Genomic DNA, 12632 nt, shown 5'->3' on the forward strand with positions numbered 1-12632 from the left:
TTTTCGGCTGCCTGGGCTGAGCTGTAGGCACACCAAGGGCTGAGCGAGGTATGGGCACTGGAGGTCAATTCAATCCCATGACAAGCTTGGTTCGGAGCTTCTGACAATCTCGGCATCTCCAGACAGTGCCTATAACCACAGGAAGGGGGGGCACTGCAGGGCCCTAGGAGAAGGGCTAAGGAGGGGTGCAGGGGAGGGGGCCGGGACAGCCCCTCTTCCTTACTTCTTTGGAAATCCAGACAAGTCAGACAGACAGACACATCCTAGAGAATGTCAGGTCGAGGCTGCTGCCAAATTGGCCAGTAGAGGTCGGTGTCCGTTAATAGATGGGGAGCGGAGCAACTTGGGAGCTGATTCCTTCGCTGAGCTCAGCGTGTGCGAGTGTGTGCATTGATCAGAAATATCTGGGGACACTAGTGCACACACAGGGGTGTCCAGATCTGTTCATCTGCCCCGTTTCTGAACGCAAAGCTGAAAAGGAATGTGCTGAACGCAGGTGGATGGAGATTAGTAAGTGCAGCAATTGCCCCTGGTTACTAGTGGATCGGGGCCTTCTCCGTCCCAAAGAGCTTCCGATCTCTGCTCGGCACTGGAGCTGACCGCAAGGCTTTGGCCCACCATGGTGTGGCCTGAGCATAAGTTTGGGAGCCAGGAGGTCCTGCATTCGAATCCTGTTCCTGACACTGACACTTGCCTGTGGCCTTGGGCGTGTCACTTAGGCCAGCGTTTTCAAAAGCAGTCTTTGCTCTTGGGTGCCCCGTTTGAGAACCCCAGAGGCTGATTTCTCAGGAGCTGCAAGCACGTACGCCTCAGGTCCCTGGGCATCTTCAACGGGGTGAAGGCAGCCTCCCAGAATTTGGAACCACTAGCATTAGCCTCTGTGCCTTGCTTTCCCCATTTGTATCACAGGGGCAATAACCCCGACACACCTCCCCCAGAGGTGAGATCACCCAGGAAGCCTTTGAAAGATGCTGAGCACCAGGCCTGTAGGATTTCAGTGCAAGGGATTTTGGGCAGCAAACGGGCAGGATAGTTTAGAGCAGCCCTGAGGTTGGTCTAATTTACTGCAAGCTCTCAGGGCTGCCCACTGGCTGTGCAGCCCCCATAGTGTTCTGCATTACTTTATTCCCAACCCCTCCCCACCCTGCACCAGGAGCTGCCTAGGGGGTACGGCTTTGTTCAACATCTTCATGAATGATCTGGAGGATGGGGTTGGGTTGCACCCTCAGCGAGTTTTCAGACGACACTAACTGGGGGGAGTGGTAGATATGCTGGAGGGTAGGGATAGGATACAGAGTGACCTAGACAAATTGGAAGATTGGGCCAAAAGAAATCTAATGAGGTTCAGCAAAGACAAGTGCAGAGTTCTGCACTGAGGATGGAAGAATCCCATGCACAGCTACAGACTGGGGACCGACGGGCTAGGGAGCAGTTCTGCAGAAAAGGACCTGGGGGTTACAGTGGACAAGAAGCTGGATATGAGTCAGCAGTGTGCCCTGGTTGCCAAGAAGGCTAATAGCACATTGGGCTGCATTAGGAGGGGCATTGCAGGAAGTGATTATTCCCCTCTATTTGGCATTGGTGAGGCCACGTCTGGAGTATTGTGTCCAGTTTTGGGGCCCCCACTACAAAAAGGATGTGGACAAATTGGACAGAGTCCAGCGGAGGGCAACAAAAATGATGAGGGGGCTGGAGCACATGACTTATGAGGAGAGGCTGGGGGAACTGGGCTTGTTTAGACTGCAGAAGAGAAGAGTGAGGGGGGATTTGTTCCAGGGAGGATGGAGCGGGGCTGTTCTCTGTGGTGGCAGATGACAGAACAAGGAGCAATGGTCTCAAGTTGCAGGGGGGCAGGTCTAGGTTGGACATTAGGAAAATCTTTGTCACTAGGCAGGTGGTGAAGCACTGGAATGGGTTACCTAGGGAGGTGGGGGAATCTCCATCCTTAGAGGTATTTAAGGCCCGGCTTGACAAAGCCCTGGCTGGGATGATTTAGGTGGGGTTGGCCCTGCTTTGAGCAGGGGGTTGGACTAGACACCTCCAAGGTCCCTTCCACCCTCATCTTCTATGACTTACCAAGGTAGCCGTCTTGCTACCAGGCTGGAAGGTTTGGGTCTCACCTAGGTGGCCCTGCTCTGTGGAAGTGGCTAACGGGTAGCTGCTCGCACTTTGCAAGGAGCAGAGTCATGCCCTGCTGCCTGGGCCAGCCTTCCCCCCGCTGATGCAGCAGCTCCCAGCCCGCTGGGCTGCACACAGAGGAGCTGTGGTACCCGGCAAGTGCAGCTGTTGCATTCCTGATTGGCCAGCCATTTTGGGATACTTCGCACATGCAAGACGCTAATCGGGCCAAGGGCTATTCTTCCCCCTCTCCCGCCATTACACAGTGTTGGCTGGGTGGTTCCGCAGTCCGTGGCAATGGGGTCATCATGGACACTGTTGCATGGGCGTTTATTCCCCTCTTGTTTATCAGGGACACATGCATGCACGCCGCGCCAGGCCTGTGCTTCACCAGTTTGCACTATCCAAGCCAGCTGGGTGGCAGGAGCTCTGTTCAAGTCCCACTTTCTTGGCCGTTAGCTGAACTGTGGGCTGTAAAATCTGAGCTGATTGTTATTTACTGTCTGTATTGCTGTCGCATCGCAGAGCCCCAGTCATGGACCCCAACCCCGCTGCGCTAGGCGCTGTGCAAACACAACAAAGACATGGTCCCTGCCCCAAGCAGCTTGCAAACTGACTATAAAAGAGGACTGGGAAGCTCAGGCGGTTTGTGGTGGCTTCTGTAACCGTTCAGCTCCAATCCAGCCCATGGCAGCAGCGACAGAAAGAGCCGCGATGGAGTGAGACACGGTGAGCAAGGGAAGCTGGCGCTGCCTGGTCTTTGGGCTTCTGACTCTAGGGCCGCACTTCCAACAACTTTCCCTGGTGTGAAATTTGCTTGAAAAAAGAAACAAAGGGCTAAAAACAACCCAGACTGCAGGTAAGCGAGCCCAGGGATCTAAATAAAACCTCTCCTTTCTCACCAGCTGCTGGCGAACGTGTGTTTTTTACTGTTTAATGTGCAGCTCCCACGCACACTGGGAAAATTAAATTTAAAAAACGAGAGATTGCTTAGACCAGGAAAATTAAAGACCGAAAAATGCCCCCTAGCCAGCCCCGTGACGGAAGGCTCCCTCCCTGCTCCAGCACACGTGTGCGCTCTCTATATATAACCACATCTCCATGCCCAACGGCAACGCTTGTTTCATCACATTTAGATTAAAAGGTGTAATTTTCGTCAGGATGCCTGCTGCTCCCAGCTGCAGCTGCATGTCACAGACGGTCCCTCTGATGGTCACACCTTCCACCTCACGTCCCCACAGCCCCAGACACCCTGTTACTCCTGCTGGACACCTCCCAGAGTCACTGGGGCCACCAGGATTTCCACTGACCGTTCCTCATTGATGTTCCGTGCTGGTCTCACTTCGCCCGGGTGGGCTCCGCTCCTGTCTTGGGAAGCCCGGGGTGGAGGAAATATCCACTGGAGCAGAGGGGGAGACACATGGTGCTTTGCTGTGTGAGGATCAGGATATTTATTCCAAGGAAGCGTTTGAAGTGTCATGGGGAAGCGAGAAGGACCTGGGCGGTGGGAGCTGCTGGAGGGCCTGAATAACACCTGCCGGGGGTCAGGAATGGCAGAGAGAAGGGTGGGAAGGGCTGATGGTCCCTTGAGTCCAGGGGTTCCCCGCCAATGGACCAGGTCCCGCAGCGTGGGTCTCCAGGTGGGTACACTGGGCTCTCCTCCCCTTGCTGCTGCATCTCATGCTGGGCGGTGCAGTGCTATGCCGTGGGGAGGGGCCAGCCAGGACTCAGGAGAAGGGGGTCAATGTGACGTGGGGCAAGTCCCGCTCTTTCCAGTGGGGATCCCAACCCTCCAGGCACCCGTCTGCTCTGTGGAGATGGGAGCTCTCTGGGGCAGGGACCGGCTCTCACGGGCTGCATGTGCCGTGCCAGGGCCTCTGTCCACCTGGCACCTCTAGGCGCTATCGCCCTGCTATTGGCGCCAATGGCCACGGCGTGTGACTCCGGAACTGCTCTCTGGATCACGGCTAGGGGCGTACGGCGACGAACTGGTTGCCCTGACCGAGCCTTTGTCTTTTCCCAGGCTGGAACATTGCCTATCGCCATTTCTCCGGGACTGGGGCAGACCCAGCCCTGTGCCAAGGACGAGCCCTGGGGCAGTAGATCTCCGGATGGGGGAGGTCAGAGTGAATGGAAGGGCCCCAAATTCCAGCCACTGAATCCTCGTGCTGGTTGGAGGGCTACAGGCAAGCTGGTGTGTAAATGGGCTAGTCCTGCCCTGCCGCTTCCTGACGGTCAGCGACAGAGCGATTCTCCCACCCCCCCAAAACACAGGAGAATGAGAGAGCAATGGCCCCGGCCCTGGAGGGAGGGGTATGGCCCTTGCCTGCTCACACTCCTTGCTCATCCTACAACTCCGCCCGGGGGGTGGTGGTGCCAGGCTCTCAAGCGCACCGTCCACAACCCCCTTGTTCTGCCAAGAGGTTGGCGGGGGGTCGCATGGGGCCTGAATCGTTGCCCTGTAACCCATTTCAGACTCTTCCCAGAGTGAACTTGGAAGCGATGGGCCGGGCCTGAGCCGGAAACGGAAGATTGGGACCCAAACTGTCCTGCTGGCCTGGAGAACTCTGGCAGGGATTGAACCTGGGCCAGCGGCACTGAAAGAATGGACCAAAGGGCCTGTCTCCAGAGGGGCAGGGAGGAGAAAAGGTGTCACCTCCCAGAGAACTCCCTTTTGTCAGGCCTTACTAGTCTCTCGCGCTCCTGCTTCTCTCCCCACTTCTTTCCTCTGCTTTTTGACCCGCTTTCCTTGTTAATTGGCTAATTAGCTCCTCACCCCAATCTGCTCTGGTAATCAGGAAACGCTCTCCTTAATCAGCCGCTGCCCCGGGAACTAACTGCTCCGAGAGTGACCAGAGTGCTGATTCAGTTGCTGATTCTCAGCACTCTGTCGCAGCGTCTCCCTGCTAGCTGGTAGCAGTAGTAGGCTGCTATTTTCTTTCATGGACCAGCCACTGGAGGGACACATAACACACAGTGGGGTTTTAACCCAAGTCCAGCCCAGCTCACAGCGTCCCCTCCACGCCTGGTCAGCGCTGCATCCCCCCTGCTCCCCAGGGGCCAGCGCCCGCGGAGGAGTCAGCAGGGAGCAAAGCCTGAATCTCCATCGGGACCGTGCCCAGCCCCGGTTCAGAGACACCTGCTCTCACTCATGCTGCTTGAGTATCTGGCCTCCCTGGGCCCTGTGCCTGCAGTGAGCTGTGCTGCTTCTGAGAGCACCGGTGGGGGTGCCGGGGAGGCGGGGGCAGTTTGACAGTAGAAGCCCCACCCCCATTTCAGATTTTCCTTGTGGTTTTAAATTGGAAACGGGCCCCGAGATTCCAAAGGCAGGGGTCGTTTGGTTCTGGGTCCCAACGCTGCGGCTGGCCCCTCCCTGGGACGGACCGAACCAAACACCCAGCTCACAGCACTACCCCAGCATCCAGGGCTAGGGACGTTGAGGGGCTGAGCTTTGCGGGATGGGCAGCCGTTTCCCTGGGGGCGGCAGCTGGGATCGGGGCTAAGGAACATCGTACAGTGAAAGAAGGAAGGCGGGGAAAGGGGCCCTCCCGGAACAGCTCGGCGGGGTCTCCTCGGGGTGTATGCGCTGCACTGTGACTCGGACACCCCTTTTCCCACACCAGAAGCCAGCCCTATGCTGAGCAGACAGCAACGCCCCTACTTCCTCCAGCTCCTCACATGCATGCGGGTCCCAGGGCCTCCCATGGTTCCTTTCCCTGCTCGGCAGCTGCTGGGAAAGGGCCAGTCCCACAAAGAAAGACCAAGTAGCACTAATGGTACTAATAAGATCTATTCTGTTTAAGAAGATTTCCCCAGGATATGGCTTTCGCTGCGGCGCTAAATTCACTTCTCCTCAATCCATCGCTCCTTGGGTATGTGACCTACTCAATATTATTGCACGCGAGTTATTATGACCATAAATCCTTCCAGTTTTGCTCATTCCATTTACATTAAATATAGCCCCCGTTATGATGCCTAAATTTGCCCTTCTTGTTACATCTAACTAATGCAGAGAGCATCCTCATCTGCAAGCTGAGAGCTGGGGCCCTTTAGCTGACGTTTTGCTTTCTGGGAGCAGGCGGCATTTCCATCTGGCTGTTGTCCTCGGAAGCTGGGATCCTGAAGAAGGATTCCCTCGAATATTCAGAGAGGCATATATCTGAAGGACAGAAAGAAGCACTGTGATTATCTCGTCTGACCTCCCATAACACCAGCCAAAGGACCTCACCCACCCAGCTATTCCTGCATCCAGCCCATATCTTGTGGTTGAGCTAGAGATGTTTCGTAGCAGGAGACACCCAATTCCAGATATCAAGTGAGGGGGCATACACCATGGCCCTCAGTCACTTGGGGACTCTTAGCAAAGGCCTTGAACCAAACCTCTGGGTCCGAATGCATCCAACCTTTTTCAATCCAAAGTCAGACCCTAGGGCAGAATGTGGGGAGTGGAAGTGATTATTTCCCCCCGGCTCTTGTCCGGGCTGCACAGAGCGGAATTATTTCATTGATCTATTGAGATGAACAAGAAAAGTGGCAAGTGGGGCCTCTGGTGCCTCAGACAATTGCAGTCAGTCACCGGGGCCAGGATTTCACCCGGTGTGCCTGTAGCAAATCCACCGCACAGAGGAGCGTTTATTGCGGCCCCACAGCAGGCGTGTCCCTTTATTGATTCGACTGGCAAAGTGCCACGCGTCGCCGTGCCCATTCCCAGCTCCGGCACAGGACCTTCCGGCTGCTAGTTAGCTGCTGGGATGGGAGTCCCCGCCCGATGCGGGTGGTTGAGCTGAGACCCAGCAAACTCAGCACTCCCAGCTGGATCTGATTTCTTGCCCTAGCAATAGTAAGCGAGTGTCCTCCAGGCCACTCCATTCCCTGCTTCCCCCGCACCCCGGAGACACCTTCCCGAGCCCTCCTGCCATGCCGTGGGCACTGAGAGCCGCCTGGCCTCTGGGGCCACCTTGTTGGCAGGGAGAAGCAAGGCTCAGGGCCTCGTCCCAAGCGGGTTGGCCGAGAGTCCCCCGCTCGCCCTGTCTCTTTTCCTCCTGGTCGGCGCTAAGCACTTCGTCTTCATTTTACAGCTCGATTTCTTGCTCCCAGCGCCCTGTCAGGAGCTGTGCATGGCCCGGCTGACCTTTCCCTCTGGGGAGTGATGGATGGCCACACTCAGCCTCCACCGCCCCTTGCGGGGGACCCCTCCTTCTTGCACACAATCCCCCATTGTCCTCTGCTGCTGATTGGAAATCCATCCGCTCCTGCCCGCCGGCTAGAGAGAGGGGAGGGGCTGGTATTGATCTGGGCCAATCAGCTAAAATGCAGAGAGGGGGAAAAAGTCCAGTGAATGGCCCCAAACCCAGCGGCCCGGGGTACGGTAGGGAGGCTGAAATGGCAAACTTCTGGGGGGTGGGTTACTGTTATTTTGGACCCACGGCGTGGCACGACTGCAGAGACCTGACCGCGTGTGAGAATGGGAGTGTGAAAGCAAGTGTGTGCACGAGAATGGCTGGGCGTGAGATTGATTGTGCCTGTGTACGAACGACGGGGAGCATGTGACTGAGCTCGCAGGCCTGCGTGAGTGCGTGTGGGGGTTGAGAGTGAGTGTGTGCACGAGGACAGCTGCAGAGGATTGCAGAAATAGGAGTGTGAATGCGAGTGTGATTGGGCGTGAACAAGGATGAGTGTTTGGGCCAGTGGGGGTGCACATAGCTGTGAGTGGGGCTGAGCGTGTGCCTGCACAAGGGAGCCTGCAGATAAACACACCTAGTGGTGGGTGTGTGCACAAGAATAAGGGTGAGCGGAATGTGTGTGTGTGTGAACGTGTGTTCCTGAATGAGTGCAGATGGCTGTGAGTGCGTGTGTGAGTGTGTAGGACTGTACACAATTGTGTGAGTGAGCGTGTCTGATGTGTGTGAGTCCACGAACTTGTGTGCCTGTGAGCTTGTGTGAGCACCCGTGCAAGTGCCCAGTGTGTTTGTGCGTAGAGTGCTTGTGAGCGAGTGGTTAGCGTGAAGATTGTGGCAAAGGGCACGGAGCGAAGAGAAAGCTGTTGGGTCGAAGCACCTGTTCCAAAGGAGATTTTTTTTTGGTGGAATGATATTTTTCCCTCAAATTAAGTTTTTTAATTGCTGGATTGACTTATCTTGACTCCGATTGGCTGATCTACTCGGCTGCTTTTTAATTGCTGGAAAAGTTGAGCAGCTTTTCATGTTTTAAGGAGTGCTGAATTGTATAATTGAAACACTAACAGTGTAAATCAACAGCGCAGAAGAAAGACAGCAGAGAATGAAGCAAGCTTCTTGGCATAATAATAAAACCAAGCCAGCATGAAGAGGGTCCATTTTGGCATCAATGTTGAATACTAATTCTCTGGAGTTTGATGAGTTTGCGGGCTGGGGAGAAGTTTTTGGAGACCCCCTCCCCCGACCAGCACAGCCAGGTAATGCACGGCTGGCATGTACTGCAGAGCTGAGCAGAAGACTACTGGTGTGAGCGTCAGCATATGGTTGTGAACAGAAGGAGACACAGGAATTGCCTCTAATGAGGGTTTTCGTTCAGATGCAGAATTGTCGTTGGCACGCTGGGGCCCAGATACTGCAGCAAATTGGATCGGGGGGTGGCCATGCTCCTCCAACTCCTCTTCCCCGCTCTACGGTGTACGTCGCAGGAGGGGGCAGGCAGCTCTCTGGAGTCCCACCTCGTGTGACTTCCCTCTCCTGCAAAGTGTAGCCAGTTGTTACCGAAGCTGCGGAGCCGTGCAGCCACGGGGCGGGAACTCTGGGGCTGGAGGAACGCAGGGCGCCTGGCAGGTTAAGGACATTGAGCAGTCAGGCCCAGAGCGGAGGGTCCCCTCCATGGCCAGCCATCCCCCTCCGGACGGCCAAATCCAGGAGCATCTCAATGGCGTGGGCGCGGCGCACACAGGGAGAGGCCGTGGCTGGGTAGAGCACTGGGTAGAGCACGTCGCGGATATCAGCCTCGTATCGGGAAGGTCAGGCGCTGCACGCTGCAAAGAGACGCTCGGGCGACACTTGACAGAGGTTGACCCCTCAGAGGTTTGGGGGCTGCTTGGAACCGCGCGGCCTATTCGGGCCCAGATGCAGGACCCGAGGAAAGGCACCAGAACCTGTAAATGACAGGGGATCCCCCCCCCCCCCCGTCCTTTAACCCCTTAGTGGCTGGGGCAGAGCGGGGTCTATATAGCCCCTCGCTGTTGCCTTGTCTATCCCCTTGGTGTCGTGACTCTGCATTCCTGTTGCAATAATGGTAGCGGGACGGGGTGAGGGCAGCCGGGATCCCAGGCCAGCTTGGGACGCTCCCTGTCAACAAAGGGCTCTTGAAAGATGTCAGTTGGGCTCATCAGACAGGAAATCTTGCTTCCCTGGGGTAGTTCCTGGGGTTTCCTGCCTCCAGGCAGGCTGGGCACAGCCTGGGAATGGTTTCTGGGGGGGAGGGGGCTTCAGGGATCCCGCCGGACCTGGGCACCCCAGGCTGGGATCAGGGAGAGTGAAAGTAACGGATGAACAAGAGCGCTCAATTTTCGCCCCCAAACAGTGCGGCTTCAGTGCAAGGTGAAGACCCATGAAGTGAAGATCTTCAGTGCAAGGTGAAGACCCGTGAAGTGAAGACCTTCAATGCAAGGTGAAGGGCTGAGCAACCCTTACTCAGAGGGGGCGCCCCGGAGACCCGCAAACCCCTCCTTTCCTTACCCACCATCCCAGCCGGGCCTGGGTCGGGCTAATAAATGCAACCTGCCGCCTTCTTGTGCGCACCGCGGCTGGCGCTTGGGTTCTGCCGGCTGCCCAGCGGCTCCTCGCACCGCCCCCATCCCTTCTGGGATTTGCAATGTTATGCTAAAGCTTTGCCGTGTATCGACATGCTTTCGGTTAACGAACTATTATTTTGCATATTTATAACACCCTATTACTGTGCCCGGTGATGGATTGTTTGGATACTGAGGATCAATAAAGACTCGATCATGTTTGCACATTTATGCTATTAAGAAGTAGTAAGTCAGCAGCCCACTCTACTGGCTTAGCTGAGATGGGTTTTCTATGCAGTTCCTTCAGCTTGCCCTCTGTCCTCTGCACCGGCTGAGATAACTGCTATTGATTGGCTCAGTCGAGAGAGACTAAACTGGCCTCATGGAGCCACAAGGAGAGAGTGTGAGCCTACGTGTGCATGCAAAGAAATAGCCACTGATTATCAGGCATGCATAATTGGTTGTGGCGTAGGGAATCTGGCCATGGGGCCTGAAGGACCCCGAGACTTGCTGTGCGTAGCTTGTTCCCTTCCCACCGGCAAAACTAAACGGCAACGATCTGCAATGTTGCCGGGGGCCTACAGAAATACATCAGGCCTCTGCTAGTTTTGCAAGCAGTGTCCCTGCTGGCTGCGTAGCCGCAGTGAACCAGCGGAAGCAATTGGTGGAGCTCTGGTGATATCATTGGCGAAGCTGGTACTCAAATGAGGAAGTGAAGGAAAATACAGACCCACAGTGAATTTCAGCTCCAGGGGAAGGCAGCTTGGTCTAGTGGGCTGAGCACCCAGCTGGAAGCTAGAAAAACCCAGCACCCGATAGCGAATCTTGGTGCTGGGCCTTGGAGAAGCTGGAGCTCTTTGGAAAGTCTGGTTCGAGCCCTGTGCGATTTGGTGCTTTTTCACTTAACTTCTCTGTGTCTGAGTTTCTCCCTATGCAGAGTGGGGCTGATATTTATCCGCCTGCCTGGCGGGGGAGGAAGGGAGGGTGTGGGGATTAATTCAAGTTTGTGCAGGACTCTGCAGATGTGAAGTGTTAAGCACCGTTATTAGCGAAGGCGGGAGAGGCGGGTATCAGTGTTTGCTGCATAAAGAAGGGCAAATTAAACAGGGAAAGAGCGGTTACCTTTCACCTTCCTGAGCGAGGGCTTTCTCCTTACCGCGAGGAATAAGCTCCGTTGGGAATGACATGCAGAGAGCGTGGGCTGTGGTCACAGAGCAAAACTTCTGCAAATGAAGCCTGGGATGGGAACTCCTCTGAGGGCATTTTAGTAAACATTGAACGTATAACCCAGTCATGGTTTTCATCTGTCGTTAGCAGGAAGACAATTATGTTCCAAAGGGAGTGAGGACACAGCTGGCTGAGAAGGGAGATGACCCATCAGGACGGTTATTACTAGAAAGGAGTCCACGCTGGAAATCTGGATTTGAACCATCCAAGCTCCAGAGCCAGATTCCAGCTCTGAGGTTTGTGTGAATAAATCCAGACACTAGGCGCATCTGGTATCTAAACCACACAAAGCAGGAGTGGGGGTTAGCTCTGGAAACACAGGCTTGTGCCACTTGCATTCAAGGAGAATCTCCTACGCTAGCCGGCAGTAGTAGGTCCCTTATCCTCACGGCGGGCGGCGTGGCTCAGTCAGACACGTTTCACATCTCACGTGTTGGGCAGTACCGTGAAAGGACTCCACGCTTGTGAAACTGAGCTCAGCTGGCTCGTTACGAAGAGAAGAATTTACAGAGGTGCTGCAGCCGTGGCGACCCTTCCAGCCACGCATTTCCCAGGGCCTCCTCCGCCCTCTTCCCTCCTCCAGCCCAGGCGCTTCCTTCCAAGTTCCCACCTCTGTCACCACAAGACACGCACCGCTCATTGTACTCGGGCTGACGGGCCCGAGGTGCCACAGCCAATCCACCCCTTACTGGAACAGCAGCTACGGCAGCAGGGGATAGGTCCTGGTAGTGGGTCTTGTACGTGTGCCCAAACGTGTGTGCATGCACGGGCACACCCCCGCAATAAACGGCACGCGTGTGGGTCAGACACTGGTTTTCACGTCTCCTCCTGTCACAGGGCCTGGGTCAAAGGTCACCACCCCTGGATTTTGGAGGAGACTGGCCACAACCCCAGCCTGGAGCGGTGGCAGGCCCGTCTCCGCTGATGTGGCTGGGAAGGGGCAGATTTCTCCCCAGCCACGATTGCCGAAGACAGCTGAGCTTTTAAGCCATTAAGGGGCTGCCGGGGAGAGAAAGCAGCAAGTCTCGCAGCGCGTCCCTCCCTTCCCTCCCCCCCCCCGGGTTAAAATGTCGGGCGGAGTGGTTTTCGAGCCCTTGCATGTGAAAAATCCCCCCCCCCGGCCGAGGCTGTTAGCCTGGAAGGCAGGCCATCCGCAGGCTGTTCTGTGTGATAACCCTGTCTGCCAAATGGAAATCAACCCTGCAATTTCAGAATTGGAGCCGGGGAAGGGAGAGCTGCTATTAGGCCCAGCTGCCAGCTTCTTCCTCTCAGCACACCCCTCCTTCCTCTCGCCTCGGCTCTCCTCCTCCTGCACCAAGCCTTTCCTCCAGGTTGTGCGCTGATTCTTTCACCCCCCCATCGCGCAGCTTTGCCCCATGGTCGGGCTCAGTAACAAGGCAGAGGAAAGCCTCGCTCAGCTGCACGGCAGTTCTTCCAAACAGCCTCCAACCACCACTGCCGGTAGGTCCCTCTGCAGGGCCTGGAACCAGGACGCGAACACGAGATGGCAAAGGGCAGAGAGAGATTTTTC

The sequence above is a fragment of the Emydura macquarii genome, unplaced genomic scaffold (genome assembly GCF_026122565.2).
Source record: "Emydura macquarii macquarii isolate MOO-44397 ecotype Brisbane River unplaced genomic scaffold, CSIRO-AGI_Emac_v2 contig_1230, whole genome shotgun sequence".
Classification (NCBI taxonomy): domain Eukaryota; kingdom Metazoa; phylum Chordata; order Testudines; family Chelidae; genus Emydura; species Emydura macquarii.